Genomic DNA, 17650 nt, shown 5'->3' with positions numbered 1-17650 from the left:
CCATGTCGCTGAGGGGGGTCGTGCACGGGCATGGGCGCGGCGGGTGCAGCCAAACGCACGGGGACTGGCGCCGCGGTGGGTGGAGGGGCGCGCACGGGTGCGGCGGATGCAGCCAAACACACGGGGGCTGGCGGCACGGTGGGTGGAGGGGCGCACACGAGCACGGGCACGGGCGCTGGCGCGCTGGCATGTACACGAGCTCGCGCGGGTCTGTGGAGACCTCGCTGACACCCGCGACTTCCAGGTCTGCGATAGTGCTCGGCGACCAGCCCGTCAATGCTATGGGGATGGTCGCTGGCGCGGGCGCGTGGATGGGAGCTGGGACGGGAGCAGGGGTAGCAACCGCCGCGGCCAGCTCGTTTTGGGCCATGTCCATGAGGCCCCATTCCTCCTTATTTTCTATCTCCTCCGGCTCGGAGTCGACTTCACCGAACTTGATGACTAGTGGCGGATGATCATTTTGCGCCATGGCGGTGGAGGTCTGCGGGGGGGGGGGGGGGGGGGGAATGGGAGGCAAACAGTAAGGCCGCCTGTATTAAACAGCGGCTCAGGCGCTATTAATGGAGAGGAAGGCGGGCAGCCATGGAAGTCAAAGGCCTCGCTTCCCAGTGAGCCTGCGCAACGTAAAGCTCGCACGCTTCCCAGTGAGCCTGCGCATTGGAGGACAGCTTGCACGCCTCTCGGTCAGCCTGCACACCGGACTGCGCTCGCACGCCTCCCGTTCAGTCAAGGTCAAGCATCTGTCCGCACGACACCTCCTACAGCCATTAAAACCAAGACACGTGGCGTCACGTGAATGGTTAATAGAACGCACACGTTTTGAATTATACAAACGTTTGAGATATTAAGTGGCAGCTATTTCTTCAAAATGCCTTTGTTGGCTGTCATTATTCAAGTGCGCCTTCTCTCAAAATGGACACGAAAAATACATCATGTCGGGCGCCATTCCATTATAGCATGCTAAGTTTCATGAATTTCAGACGAGTTTTGGACTTACTAGAATTTAAAAACCAGGCATCTCAATGTTTTGTCGGCAATCAACGGTGCCCTGGTGTTTGAAATTCATTCCCATTTATTGCGTGGGACCTAAGCATGCACCAAAGGACACAGATTTGATTTTTCAACCAATTTATATGCACTGGAGCATGTGCATGTAGTTCAAATTTGAATTATGCACATAAATGCATTGAAAACTCAGTTAATGCATATAATGTCCAAAAGAACCCTGAAAAATCACAAAAATTGACACAACACTCCTGTTGTTCTATGTTGACACGAGAATTTTTTTGGAAGTAATAAGAGGCAGTGGATATCGTTTCGTCCCCAAAGGTGGGACGTTCCCTACCGAAACCATGATGCTTGTTGTGAGAAGCTCTGGTTTGTGAGAAGCATATACCCAAACCTGCCCCAAACGGGACAAAAATTTTACCACGGCATGTTGATGCTGCTCCATGAAAGCATGCCAAGTTTCATGAATTTCAGACGAGTTTTGGATTTACTAGAATTTAAAAACGAGGCATCTCAATGTTTTGCCGGCAATCAACGGTGCCCTGGTGTTTGAAATTCATTCCCATTTCTTGCATGGGACCTAAGCATGCACCCAAGGACACATATTTGATTTTTCAACCAATTTATATGCATTGGAGCATGTGCATGTAGTTCAAATTTGAATTATGCACATAAATGCATTGAAAACTCAGTTAATGCATAAAAATGTCCAAACGAACCCCGAAAAATCCCTAAAATTGACACAACACTCCTGTTGTTCTATGTTGACACAAGAAATTTTTTGAAAGCAATAAGAGGCAATGGATGTCATTTCGTCCCCAAAGGTGGGACGTTCCCTACCGAAACCATCATGCTTGTTGTGAGAAGCTCTGGTTTGTTAGAAGCATATACCCGAACATGCCCCAAATGGGACAAATTTTTTAACACGGCATGTTGATGCCGCTCCATGATAGCATGCGAAGTTTCATGAATTTCAGACGAGTTTTGGATTTACTAGAATTTAAAAGCCAGGCATCTCAATGTTTTGTCGGCAATCAACAGTGCCCTGGTGTTTAAATTTCATTCCCATCTCTTGCATGGGACCTAGAAATTCACCCAAGGACACATATTAGATTTTTCAACCAACCTTAGTGCATTGGAGCATGTGTGTAGTTCAAATTTGAATTATGCACATAAAATGCCTAGAAAACCCAGTTAATGCATAAAAATGTCCAAACGAACCCCAAAAAATCACAATAATTGACACAACACTCATGTTGTTCTATGTTGACACTAGAAAATAATTGAAAGAAATAAGAGGCAATGGATATCGTTTCGTCCCCAAAGGTGGGATGTTCCCTATCGAAACCATCATGATTGTTGTGAGAAGCTCTGGTTTGTGAGAAGCTTATACCCGAACCTGCCCCAAACGGAACAATTTTTTTACCATGGCATGTTGATGCCGCTCCATGATAGCATGCCAAGTTTCATGAATTTCAAACGAGTTTTGGATTTACTAGAATTTAAAAACCAGGCATCTAAATGTTTTGCCTGCAATCAACAGTGCCCTGGTGTTTGAATTTCATTCCCATCTCTTGCATGGGACCAAGAAATTCACCCAAGGACACACATGTGATTTTTCAACCAACTTTAGTGCATTGGAGCATGTGCTTGTAGTACAAATTTGAATTATGCACATAAATGCCTAGAAAACCCAGTTAATGTATAAAAAGGCCAAACGAACCCTGAAAAATTCCAAGATTGAACACAACACTTCTGTTGTTCTATGTTGACACTAGAATTTTTTTGAAAGCAATAAGAGGCAACGGTATCGTCCCGTCACCAAAGGTGGTAAGTTCCCTATCGAAACCAGCATGCTTGTTGTGAGAAGCTTATACCCAAACCTGCCCCAAATGGGACAAAATTTTCACCACGGCATGTTGATGCCGCTCCATGATAGGATGCCAAGTTTCATGAATTTCAAACGAGTTTTGGATTTACTAGAATTTAAAAACCAGGCATCTCAACGTTTTTCCGGCAATCAACAGTGCCATGGTGTTTGAAATTCATTCCCATCTCTTGCATGGGACCTAGAAATTCACCCAAGGACACACATGTGATTTTTCAACCAACTTTAGTGCATTGGAGTATGTGCTTGTAGTTCAAATTTGAATTATGCACATAAAATGCCTAGAAAACCCAGTTAATGTATAAAAAAGGCCAAACTAACCCCGAAAAATTCATTCCCATTTCTTCCCTGGGACCTAAGCATGCATTGAAGGACACATGTTTGATTTTTTAACCAATTTGTATGCATCGGAGCATGTGCACGTAGTTTAATTTTGAATTGTGCACCTGAAATGGCTAGAAAACCAGTTTAATGTATGAAATGTCCAAACGAACCCTGAATAATTCCAATTCTTTTACGACACACATACAGTTGCATGTTCACTGCAGATAAAAGGTCTAGCAATTCAAACACCGTCCGTTGCCGCTATGACCCCATTCTGTACTTCAAATCAAGTAGATCCCACACAGTTTATTCTCACCAACCTTGTGAGATGTAGTACAAAATATCTTGGAGCACCGTCGGTGTATAGTACGCCTATGGCTTACGCGAGAAGGTGCGTCGGCTACAGTCCACAGCCGGCGAGTCAAGCACACTAGCTCGCTCCCCCAAAACTCCCGCCTCTGCATCCCTCTCTGCTTCAGTCCCTTGATTCAAATTTTCAATAGCCCCGGCATTTTACTCCCGCCTCTGCATCCCTCGCAATCTCAAAAATATCTGCTTGCCCTTGATCCAAATTTTCAGTAGCCCCGCCTTGTTACTCCCGCCTAGTAAAATTTTCAATTGCCGCAGTATTTCCTCAAACACAACCCCCAGTCGCACAGACACACACAACCCTCGAAACCATTGGTAGGTCGCCGCCATCGCCGGCGCCTCCATCCTCAACCTCTACCTGTGTGCCGGGGAGCTCGAGTAGCCAATGGCCAAAAAGAGGTTTATCGCGGCCTTTTCGCCCGACGCCGGCGAGGTGGCCGCCGAGGTGTCCCCGTCGTCCTCCGCGGGCCCGATCCGCCGTCGTCGGTCCCTCGGTCCGCCCGCCGCCGCGCCCCTACGCCGGTTCGAGGAATTCCCCATCCTCCCCCGGATCCGGCAGCCGACGAAGTCCTACCTCGGGGTCCGGCAGCGGCGGGCGGGGACGTGGGTCGCCGAGATTATAGATCGAGAGACCCACACCCGCTGGTGGCTCCGTAGCTTCCACACGGCCGAGCTCGCGACCATGGAGTACAACCGCTGGCAGGTCCGCTACCACGGCGCGGCGGCTAGGCTCAATTTCCCCTTTGGCACACGTCCGGTCCACCTCATTCCGCCGGAGCCAGGGTGGTGAGCTCGGCTATGGCGCGGGAGGACTGCGAGGCATGGGAGCGTCTCGAGGCCGAGGCCGCCTACGAGGCCTACATGCAAGAGCTCAGCCGGAAGCACAAGGAGCTCATGGAGGCGGAGCGGGCGATCTTTGCCGGCGCGGAGGGCGGCGAGGTTATCGCGCTCTCCTCCGATGACGAGGTTGAAGGCGGCGAGGACGGCGGCGCGGAGGGCGGGGAGGTTATCGCGCTCTCCTCTGATGACAAGGTCGAAGGCGGCGGCGACGGCGGCATGGAGGGCGTCGAGGTGGGCCCCCAGGATGAGGAGATCGATGTCGACGAGTGGAGGAGTGCCTTCCCCAATGACCCCAACGACGGTACTGGCCTGGACCTGGCTCGCGGCACACCGTACATGATGAGGAAGGATTGGCTCGACCTCTACTTCGACCGAAAGTAGTTTAGCTTAGTTTAAATTTATGTTTTATGTTCGGTTATGCAAAACTATCTATGTTAATGTTTGAATGCATGCTACTTTTGGTTGAACCTACTTTGATCTTGATCAAATTGAAGTTTACAACCTTAAGTCTAGGGGATCGACTAGAAAAGGCCAAAAATTGCTGGAGTATATATATATCCACTAAGGGTTTTAGTCCTTTAACTTTTTAAGGATTGCCTAGAGATGTCCTTATGACTTGTTTATTTCAGTTCTTCACAATGTGATGCTATATATGTGCAAATATTTGTTGTGCGGTTCAATTTCATCAATAAGAGTTTCAACAATACCACTATGAATTACGATATTTGGTTGTTGTTAAGGATATTGCAGTTAACATGCCTTTTCGTTTTTCAATTGTTGTTTAGCAACATGCATTGTACTGAATGACTAAATATGCAATCCCAGGCTACATAGCAACAAGGAAGAGTGTTACCTTAATGTTCTGATGATGTCCAGATATACATGTAATAAAATCTTATATAATGGGATGGATGGAATGTTGTACTACATCATTTTTCAATTGTTGTTTAGCTTCTAATATTAACTTGGTGCTTTTAGGTACATATATCATTGCCAAAGATCCACACTTCGACCCTTTCTGCGCATGGGGCAATGAGATATTCATGAACCAGCATCAAGTGTGGAAACTGATAAAGATTGTTACTAAAATGGGTCAAAAGATGTCAATCGAACTATTTGTTTACACTTTATGCAAGACAACAGTGGACTGCAGGATAGTAAGTAAGAACCCTGTAGCCTTCTTTTTACTGTCAGTAATGAGTTGTGTTAGATGACAATATCTGAATCTTTTTTCTTCTGCAGTGGATCCTGAAGCAGTTTACTCAAGATTACCTCTCAAACTACATGATTGGCGGCCGGCCATCACAAGGGATTGGACTAGAGTCCTGCATGCCTTCTGCATCCAGGAGAGCATAATAGGGCCATTCCGCTTCACCTTGTTCAGCAACTGGAATGTCTGTCACCTCTTTCTTTACCATCTATAATAGTACAAGTATAGAACCCTGGTACATCATTCTTTATTTGGTGCTTCTGTAATTCTTAAACATATGTACCTGTGAATCGAATAATGCATTGGTTGTTTGAACCTGATGGATATGAATAAAGCTATAGCCTACTTTCAAGTTTAAATTAGGTACAATTTTAAATAGCAGCAATTAAATTAGGGCTAAATTACGTTGTGCAGGTCATTACGGCACACACGGTTGGTAAAACACAAACGTTTGCGATATACACCATAATCCGAGACGGTTCACAGAGAGGAAATGTGTGCAGGCATGCACACAGTTGCCATTCGCAAAGCGTGTGTGATGTCAGACACTATCACATACGGTGCAGGAAAACTAAATGTGTGTGATTGTCTACCTATCGTACACGATTTATAATCATGAACTGTTTGTGATGTGCCAGGCATCGTAAATCTCCCGTGCCTGGAATCTGCCTAGAATCTGCCTGGAAAGCTCCCATGCCTAGAATCTGCCTGGTTTTAGGCAGAACCACAAAACTCCGACTGCGATGGCAATGCGAGCACAAACGAGTAGCAAGGATGAAGCGTTTGGGATATTCGAGATATCAGAAACGGTTATATAGGGACAACTGTATGCATCAAGGCTCCCTATCCCCAACGGTTTCTGGGTCGTGTGGGAAGGACCCCCCTATCGCCCACACTCACTTGGCGACGGTTCCAAATGTCGTCGCAGAAACGGGTAAAAAACCGTTTGTTTAGGACCGACGCGCACCAGTGGAATTTGACATCCTTGATGCCAATGCCATGCTTCTTCTTCACGAGAGTGTGCAAGTTCCTCATGCCAGCATGACCAAGTTGTCGATGCCATAGCCAGCCTTCTGAAGCTTTTGCAAGTAGACATGTAGCAGGTTGTGGTCCTGTGGAGAAATCAACAATATACAGATCTCCTCTCCTAAAGCCTTCGAAGACTTTGGAATGGTCAGCTTCCATGATCACAACAAAACGATACTTGCCAAAGATAACAACCATATCAAGATCACAAAGCATTGAGACTGACATGAGGTTGAATCCTAAGGACTCGACAAGCATGACTTTGTGCATGTGTCGATCCTTTGAGATCGCAACCTTACCTAGACCCAATACCTTGCTTTTGCCTTTGTCAGTGTAGGTGATATGCTTCAGATGTGATGTAGATAAAGCAGTGTCCATCAATAAGTTCTTGTCACCAGTCATGTGGTTTGTACATCCACTGTCGAGGACCCACTCAGTGGCTTTGGGTTGATCATCCTGCAGATGAATTAGTGCAGCTTACGAACTCATATACTTCGTCAGTGAAGAATATGACATCAAATTCATCAGGTCAATTTCATCAAGCAATAGAACAGATAAACAGTATGAGGACGTGAGAAATGAAAAGGTGTTTCTTCATGATTAGCTTGCGTCCTTTCAAGCATATTCAGGTCTCCAGCAAATTCTTCAGACGTTTAGGTTCGTTTGGAGACCTGACCCTGCATAAGAGATTAGTTCTTTTTCTTCACCACCCACATCTGGAGGGGTGGCAAAGAGTTCATCATTCTACGAGCTCCATAAGAGAAAGGTGGCAAGATGCCGGTCCACTTCGTTTCACATAAGAGGGGTTAGGGTAAGCTTATGAATAAGCAGAGAAATTCTTTGAGGACTTATGAACATAATGATTTGAAGAATAATGCACATATTCATAAACCTTAATCTTTCCCTATGAAACAGAAGTGTTAGCACGATGATGTTCATATGAGGACTTTGATCCATATGAGGAATTTGATCCACGTGAGGAACGTGGTCCATATGAGTACTTTGGTCCATATGAAGAATTTGATCTGGGGTTCCTATTCTTCACAGGTGGTGTCATGATGACATTCACCTAAAGACTTCCAAGGCACCTTTTGGGAACCCATATTTTCTTCATAGGGGGGTCGTTCCTGCAGTTAGTGCCAACATATCTAGCAAATACTTCACCATTCTGATTTTTGAACAGCTTATAGTTTGAGTCAAATGACTCATCAGAAGAATATGAAGATTCACATGTAAAGGCAGATAAAGTAGATGGATCTACTGGAGGTCCCTTTGCAGCAACCCATGAGGTTTTGGGATACAGCTGAGGCTTCCAGTATGTTCCATCAGCATTGAGTTTCCTCTCAAAGGCAATACCCTCTTTCCTAGGGTTCCTATTGAGGATCTGCTTTTTTAGCACATCACAAAGTGCCTGATGCCCTTTGAGGCTTTTGTACATGCCTGTCACTTACAATTCCTTCAGCCCTGCATTGTTAGTGATACTAGCAGTATCCTCATATGAGGAATTAGTGATAGTAGAGACAGTTGAAGAATTTGCAGCAATAGTAGCATTTGAACTTTCAGGTGAAGAATTAGCAGATTCACGTTCAATGCACTTCAAACATGGTGGAATGAATTCTTCTTGAGCAGCGCTGATCTGTTGAGCAAGTAATGAATCACGCTCCTTCTGAAGATCTTTATAACTCACCCTTAGCTTCTCAAGATCTTGCTTTCATTGAAGAAATTCATAAGAAAGCTTCTCATGATCAGATAAGAGAATGTTATGATGACTCTGAAGGTTATCAAACTTGGACTGAAGTCTCTGAAGATTTTCATTCAAAGTTTTGGTGTGATCCATTTCCTCACCCAACATATCATCGCTCTTGTCTAGCATATTTTGAACCTTTTCAAAAGCCTTTTGTTGTTTTACAGCAATCTTAGCAAGTTTAGAGTAGCTAGGCTTGAGGTTTTCATCAAATTCATCCTCACTTGATTCAGGGGAGGGATATTTGAGTACCTTGGCATCCATTGCCATGAAGCAATAGGTGGGAGCGTAGTCATCATCGTCGTCATCAGCCGTGTTGGGGAAGTTATTCTCCTCAGAGTTGAAGATGGACTTGCTGGCAAAAGCAGTAGCGAGGGCTAGGCTCGCCACACCAGATTTTGACTCCTCAAATGCCTCCTCTTCCTCGTTTTCCTCAGATTCAGCCTCAGAGTCCATTTCCTTGCCAATGAATGCCCGAGCCTTCTTGGAGCTGCTCTTCTTGTGAGATGAAGACTTTGAGGATTTTGATGATGAAGACTTTGAAGATTTCTTCTCTTCTTTGAGTCATCGGAACTGTAATCCTTGTATTTCTTCTTCTTTGATTCCTTTTCCCTCAGAGGACAATCTTGAATGTAGTGTCCAGGTTTCTTGCATTTGTGGCAAGTTCTCTTCTTGTAGTCACGGGATGAGGAATCTGATCTTACATCATCACTTCTTGAGGATTTTCCAAAGCGACCACGCCTTGAGAACTTTTGGGATTTCCTCACGAGCATTGCTAGCTCCTGGCTTAGTTCTTCAGGATCACCAAGGCTGCTACCAGAATCCTCACCTTCGGATTCAGATACAGCCTTGGCCTTCAGAGCGCGTGATCTGCCATAGCTCGGTCCATAGAGATCTCTCTTCTCAGCAAGTTGGAACTCATGAGTGTTTAGCCTCTCGAGGATATCAGCGGGATCAAGTGACTTGTAGTCTCCACGTTCTTGTATCATCAGTGCAAGGGTGTCAAATGAGGAATCAAGCGATCTCAGCAATTTCTTCACCACCTCATGGTTGGTGATATCAGTGGCACCAAGTGCTTGGAGCTCATTTGAGATGTCAGTGAGGTGATCGAAGGTTTGCTGAACATTTTCATTGACGAGTCTTTTGAAGAGATTGCAAAGAACGTCAACTCGAGAGTCACGCTGTGTTGAGACTCCTTCATTGACCTTGGACAGCCTATCCTAGATAAGCTTGGCTGTCTCCAAAGCACTCACTCTGCCATACTGCCCTTTGCTCAGATGGCCACATATGATGTTCTTCGCTTGAGAATCGAGTTGCTTGAATCTCTTCATGTCAGCAGCATTGATGGTAGGAGTGATAGAGGGAACACCATTTTCCACAACATACCAAAGATCGTTGTCAATTGCCTCAAGATGCATTCGCATCTTATTCTTCCAGTAGGGGTAGTCCGTCCAGTCGAAGGTAGGACACCCAGCAGAGACCTTGATCATACCTGCGGTCGACATAACAAAAACTCCAGGCGGTTAAAACAAAATCACATAGAACAAGGGAGTACCTTGCTCTGATACCAATTGAAAGTGCGTTAAGTCGACTAGAGGGGGTGAATAGGCAATTTTTACAAATTCTTCACTAAGGAATTTCAGGGTGAGGAAATTCCTAAGTCACGAGCGACTAGCAGCGGAATAAGTACTCAGATGCAAGCATAACAAAACAGAAGCACAGTCATCATGATGAAATGAAAACAAGCACAGAGTACAGAAAGCGTAAACACAGGATATGAAGGCTGAAGACAAACTGATTGAAGAAATTGAACTGAGAAAATTGAGAAAGTCTTCAGTCAAACTCTTCAAACAGTAATGATCAAGTGCACAACACAGTAATGAGGAAATGAAAGGGTTGAGGAAATAGAACCAGTTAGCTCGGTGAAGACAGTGATTTGGTAGACCAGTTCCAACTGCTGTGACAGTTGTACGTCTTGTTGGAGTGGCTAGGTATTTAAACCTGAGGATACACAGTCCTCACCGTATTCTCCTTGAGCTAAGATCACACAGACCTCGCCCAATCACTTGTAGTAAGTCTTCAGGTGACTTCCAAACCTTCACAAACTCGGTCACTCAGTGATCCATAATTTCCACTTGGATGCTCTAGACCATGACGCCTAACTGTCTGGAAGATGCACAGTCTTCAAAGGTAACAAGCGTCAGATCCACACAGGAACAATCTCTTCAGTGATGCTCAATCACTTCGGGTTTGTAGGTGTTTGGGTTTGGGTTTTCCTCACTTGATGATTTTCGCTCAAAGTCCTCGGAGGATGGGATGCTCTCAATGACAAGTGTCGGTTTCTCTCGGAGCAGCCAACCAGCTAGTGGTTGTAGGGGGCGGCTATTTATAGCCTAGGGAGCAGCCCGACATGATAAGACATAAATGCCCTTCAATGATATGACCATTAGGTGGGTAAGATATTTTGGGACAGCTGGCGCATAGCACAGCAACATTCGGAAATTTGAGGTTCAAATTCCTCAGGTCTTTCATGTTCCTCACTAGTAGGAAATCCGCACTGGTGAATTCCTAACTCCTCAGCCAGGACCAATTCCTTAGAGACCAAAAGAATTTCGTCTCTGTCACTGAAGAAATTGACTGAACTGTATGAGATTTCCAATGGCTTCGCTCTAAGGGATTGGTAGGTGTAGGATTTTGAGATGAGCATCACTTGGAAACTTTTCCTTGGTTTTTCCTCGACCCCCTTTAACAGTACGGTGTTTCCTATGACTCAAGAAAGAGAAAATGAAACTACGAAAACAAAAGTCTTCACGCTTCATGTTCCTCGCATGAATATCAAGTCTTCACGGTCACACCAATTTCTTCACTTTCAAAGTCTTCAGAAAGCAAAAGTCTTCAGTTGAAGACATTCATTTTTAGAGGTCGACTTTCTCTGTAAATATCAAACTCCTCAGACTTATAGACCTGTGTACACTCACAAACACATTAGTCCCTTAACCTATAAGTCTTCAATACACCAAAATCACTAAGGGGCACTAGATGCACTTACAACTCCCCTTAATCAGGAAGAACTGTTGCTTAGTCACCTAGTTTCCCCGGCCCACATGACTCCAGAGCCACGGGGCCGACCAGAAGCGCTCCCTTCTTCATTAACCGATGATGGGGCACTGAGGACAATGCCTCTAGTGCTCGACCATGAAGTGGTAGAGCTGTTGGAGCGACAGCGGGCGACGGAGGTAGCTTTGAACAACGCCTCCCTACATCCCGACCATTGTACCATGTTGTGCACGACCTTTACTTAGTTTTGGTCCGCCGAGGCTGGGATCCTGGAGGCATTCCTCGGCCTTGCCAAAGGCTTCGAGGTAATAACTTTTTCCTTATTTTGAGTCCTTCACAGTTTATTTATGGTTCAAATAATACACTAGGTATAACTAGTAGCCCTGAAGGAGGATGCCGAGTCATCATCCGAAGATTTCAGCAATTGATAGGCTTTGAAAATGTGTAATTTGTTTCTTGAAAGTGCAAATATAGTAGCCCCCGAGCCTTAAGTCAGTTTAACAAACTGTCTTGAGCATCGATGTATGCATTAATGCTCTTAATTGCAAGTAGACACAAATATGCAGTAGCCCCTTGATAACCCACAAGTATAGGGGATCGCAACAGTTTTCGAGGGTAGAGTATTCAACCCAAATTTATTGATTCGACACAAGGGGAGCCAAAGAATATTCTCAAGTATTAGCAGTTGAGTTGTCAATTCAACCACACCTGGATAACTTAATATCGGCAGCAAAGTATTTAGTAGCAAAGTAGTATGATAGTAGCGGTAACAGTAGTAAAAGTAATATTTTTGGGTTTTGTAGTGATTGTAACAGTAGCAACGGAAAATAAAATAAGCGAAGAACAATATGTGAAAAGCTCGTAGGCATAGGATCGGTGATGGAGAATTATGCCGGATGCGATTATTCATGCAACAGTTATAACATAGGGTGACACAGAACTAGCTCCAATTCATCAATGTAATGTAGGCATGTATTCCGAATATAGTCATACGTGCTTATGGAAAAGAACTTGCATGACATCTTTTGTCCTATCCTCCCGTGGCAGCGGGGTCCTAGCGGAAACTAAGGGATATTAAGGCCTCCTTTTAATAGAGTACCGGACCAAAGCATTAACACATAGTGAATACATGAACTCCTCAAACTATGGTCATCACCGGGAGTGGTCCCGATTATTGTCACTTCGGGGTTGCCAGATCATAACACATAGTAGGTGACTATAGACTTGCAAGATAGGATCAAGAACTCACATATATTCATGAAAACATAATAGGTTCAGATATGAAATCATGGCACTCAGGCCCTAGTTACAAGCATTAAGCATAGCAAAGTCATAGCAACATCAATCTTAGAACATAGTGGATACTAGGGACTCAAACCCTAACAAAACTAACTCGATTACATGATAAATCTCATCCAACCCATCACCGTCCAGCAAGACTATGATGGAATTACTCACGCACGGCGGTGATCATCATGAAATTGGTGATGGAGGATGGTTGATGATGACGATGGCGACGGATTCCCCTCTCCGGAGCCCCAGAAGGACGCAGATCAGCCCTCCCGAGAGAGTTTAGGGCTTGGCGGTGGCTCCGTATCGTAAAACGCGATGAATCCTTCTCTTTGATTTTTTCTCCCTAAACGTGAATATATAGAGTTGGAGTTGAGGTCGGTGGAGCACCAGGGGGCCCACGAGACAGGGGGCGCGCCTGGGCGCGCCCCCCACCCTCGTGGACAGGGTGTGGCCCCCCTGGCCTTGATTCTTTCGCTAGTATTTTTTATTATTTCCAAAAATAATCTCCGTGAAGTTTCAGGTCATTCCGAGAACTTTTGTTTCTGCACAATGATAACACCATGGCAATTCTGCTGAAAACAGCGTCAGTCCAGGTTAGTTCCATTCAAACCATGCAAGTTAGAGTCCAAAACAAGGGCAAAAGTGTTTGGAAAAGTAAATATGACGGAGACGTATCACCCCTGAGACTATTGTTGGCTTGAAAGAGCCGACGATAGGATCGAATCTAATTTGAACTAGGTACCTTATTTCCAACCTGCATTTTGTGTATGACTTGTGCAGGTTTCCACCTCTCATGCTGCCTCCAACTTATCAGAGTTGGAGCAGTTAAAGCGCCAACTTGCGCATTCCTAGGAGGAGCCTCTTCGGCTCCAACAAGGAGCAGATAAAGCGCAAGGTAAGAAGTTCATAAAAGTTTGTGTCTTCATCTGTTCAATAGATTTCTATCTAATTAAATTTACATCTTGAAGTATGTAGCAACCGAGAAGGCTTTAGCTGACTTGCCGGATGAGCTTGAAAGGGCTCGGGCTAAGGCTGAGCAGCAGAAGGATGTGGCGCAAAAGAGTGTCGAGGCCCTTGTCGAGGAGCAAAAGACTAGGCAAGCTGCCTAATCCCAGATCTCTGGGATGGAGGAAGATTTGGAGATCATCGTCATTCAATGTGACGCTTTGAAGGCCTCCAAGGAGAAAGACGCCTCCGATCTCAAGAAGCCACCTCCCGAGCTAATTTTCCGAAGGAGGAACTGCGATAGGCGACCAAGATAGCCACGGGTAAGCCGTAGTTACTACAACAAGGCTTCCCTGAGTTGATGCAAAATTAGTGAATGTAAGGCACCTTCTCGGAGCTCCCGCAAAGCATGTAGTGCGCATGCCAACACTTCAGCTCACGTGAAGATGCAACCGAGTAGAAGTCCTTCTGGCTGAAATTCGAGGAGACGGCGGGTGTTCCTATCCTCGGCAACCAACTGAAGCAGTTGGCAGTGCTGCAATGGGTGGGCAAGCCGGCAATGGAGGATCTCTATGGACGAGCTATCCTTTGCCGAGCTGCTTCTTCGGGTTGGTGCACTGCATTCAAGGAGCTAGTGCCCAGGTCGACTTGTGGAAGCGCTCGACATGCTTGGAAGGCGCACGATAGGCATTTGTGACCGTCCAGGCTCACTATCCCAAGATGAAGCCAGAGCCACTCGCCTTGGAGGGCCCTGAGAGGAATAACATGAGGGCTTAGCAGGAGGAGTACTTCAGCAAGGTTGTGTCAGCTGCTTGGATATCCGGGAGAAGTGCTAGAGGGAGTCAATTCTAGAAGATCTTGATTAGAGTTTGCATTTTATCTCCTCGGTATGCCAAGTTGTATGTGTAAAGAGACAAGCTCCCCTTTTGTAATTATGTGGAATGCCCTTATTGCCTTCTGCTTTTATTTTGACTCTACAGTGACTATTGACATGTGTAGCTGGCTAGTCGTCGGCTTCTGCCCCTTAGTACAAACTACTTAGGGTGTTTGCTTTTCTTATTGCAACCCTTAGCCGACATCTCGGTGCCTTGAGCCGGTTATATCAGTGGAAACAAGGCAATCGGACCTTTAGGGCTAAAACATACACTTAGCCATATGAGCTTTAGGTGGGGGAAGTTAATAGCCCCCGGTGTATGTCGAGTCCTCAGATCATCCGAGGTCGAGCCACTGACACTTCAGCCTTTTCGAAAAAAGAAGGCCCTTCATTTTACATGGTTAGCTGCCATCGGCTATTTAGTTTAACATTGCCTATGGTTCGCCGACCAATTTATGCATGTTGTGACAGTCAACTTTTGGTTTTCTCCATCTAAGGTACTTGACCAGATAAACCAGAAGTAACAATCACCGTGGTGCTCCCTGTAAACCCTTAGCCGAACAAATTGAAAATATAAGCGGTAAGCACAGGAGTCGGGCAACCCAGCTATTTACCAAAGACACAAGTCGAAATCAATGCATATAGACGTGGAATACTGAGGATATTTCGTCGAGGACCCCGCTGAGTACCTTGGTTTCTGGTGGGTGCTCTAGTTGCAACCCACCAATTAATAATGTCTATGCTTAAAGTCATTCTTCCGTTGTCTCGTAGGATGTATGCTCGACACTTTTTAAAATAGAGAAAGGATGCGCCATGAGTGTATGAGCCTCCCGAAGATTTGTGCATCTCTTTATTCATTTAGAAAAGGTTGAACCTAACAGTCTGTGCTATGACTTAAGGATACATAAACTAGAGGGTATTACAAAGGCTTATTTGGAGAGGAGACGCGTTTAAACTTCGATCCTTCGGCTTCATGGTCCATGTCGCATCGTCATGGCATAGCTTCCATGTGTCTCTGCTGAACATGGACTACAACTATTGTTGTTCCTCTGTACTGTCCAACTAGTGATTCCTCAGTTAATCGGAGGATCACGAGTCACGACCTCTACTTGTTTTGTAGTCACCCTTTCTACCCTAAGGCATTTTAATGGCGACTGGATTCTTTTAAGAGCATGCTTCGGTGTAGGGTGTTGTCGTTTGCTCTAGGCTGTTTGCTAGCCCCCAGTCGGGCTATCTATATAGCTTGATTGCCGAGGTAATGTACAATGTGGCCTCCATCGGTCATTTACTGTACATTAATCATGTGCCCTTTATCGTACGAGAGAGCTTTGGGTGCACATCATGACATGTTGCCCGTAAGTTTGGAACATTTGAGCATGATTCTTAGTTCCGATGATAGAAACATTCGTTGGTTTATCTGATGAGGCATCTCTGGTGTTTTTGTGCCTCGCTGCCCCCCCCATAGAATTTCCAACGCAAAGTTATGTATCTAAGGAACGTAGGCCTCGATCATGTAGCAGGGGTAGTGGAGCGTGTATCCGTATTTAGGGCCACCAGCTATTTTCCCTGAGGGGTTATTCATGCCCTTTGGTCATTTTGTATGATCGTGGTTGCTTGACGTAGCCCAAGCTTTCGATGCTTCCCCGGCGGTTGCACCTTGGTCGTGAAGGCCATGGTCTGCCCTTCTATTCGGAGAGAGCGTCCCGTGTTGCCATTAACTGTGATGACGCCATCATGCCCCAACATCTTTAGCTTTACATAAGCATAGTGCGGGACGGCGTGGAATCACGCGAAGGCGGTTCGTCTGAGGAGGGCATGATAACCACTCCGGAAGGGGACGATGTCGAAGATTAACTCCTCGCTCCGAAAGTTTTCGGGTGTGTCGAAGACTACATCTAAGGTCACGCTCCTGGAGCACTAAGCTTCAATTCTCGGTATGATACCCTTAAATGTGGTACTGTTGGGCTTGATCCGTGCTGGGACGATATGCATTTTCTTAATTGTGTGTGCTGTTGGGAATCGTTGCATGGAAAACAAAAAAAATTATACGCACACGCGATGATCTATTCATGGAGATGCATAGCAACGAGGGGGGGAGTGTGTCTATGTACCCTCGTAGACCGTGAGCGGAAGCGTTTCACAACATGGTTGATGTAGTCGAACTTCTTCTCACGTCAACCGATCAAGTACCGAACGCATGACCACTACAAAAAAAAGACACATCTGTGACATTTTGGGCCGAACGAAAAAAATTATGTCATACTTATGACACTTCTATGACGATAATTGTGACAAAACCCGGTATCATCATAGATGTGGTGGGGTCCTACTTCTATGACAAAAAATCATGACAGAAAATGGGCTTTTCGTCCTAGGCAGGCCAGAGACGCAGCTGCATGACATTCTTTGGGCCGTCCATGACGGAAAAAACCGTGGTAGAAGCGAGGGCGAGGAAAATATCAGGGTGTTCCCGGTTACGGTGGGTGGTCGGGGCCGAGCGATGCGCGTTTCTCTCGTACACGCACACGCGTGGGTGCGAGGCGTTGGGCTCTAACTGAACCCGAGCGAGGCGTTGGGCTCTAACTGAACCCGAGCGATTGCACTGCAGGCTACGCGTTACTGAACACGAGCGATCGATCGATGGCTATTAACTGAACCCGATCGAGCGATTCCTTCGCTACTACTACTAACTAAAGCCGATCGCTGATGCCTCTGGATGAACAGTGAGTGTTGCTGGGGGGTTTGGATGAATAGTTCCCGGTGGGGGTGGATGAACAGGACCCCGTGGTGTTGCCTCTGGATGAACAGGACCCCGGTCGATCGAGCCGGTTGGGGCTGGATGAACAGGACCCTGTGGAGGGTTGGATGAATAGGACCACCCCGTGGAGGGCAGGATGAACAGTAGACAGTGGAGGGCTGGATGTACAGTAGCCCGTGGCGGGGTGGTTGAACAGGAGCCCGTGGAGAGGGCTGGTTGAACAGTAGCCGGTGGAGTAGCGCGCGGTGGAGGCTGGATGAACAGGAGCCCGTGGATGAACAGTCGCAGGTGGAGGCTGGAGGAGGTCGACGGTG

This window comes from Triticum aestivum, chromosome 7D (assembly GCF_018294505.1).
Source record: "Triticum aestivum cultivar Chinese Spring chromosome 7D, IWGSC CS RefSeq v2.1, whole genome shotgun sequence".
Taxonomy (NCBI): Eukaryota; Viridiplantae; Streptophyta; class Magnoliopsida; order Poales; family Poaceae; genus Triticum; species Triticum aestivum.
The sequence above is the reverse complement of the archived record's forward strand: the minus strand, read 5'-3'. Positions refer to the sequence as shown.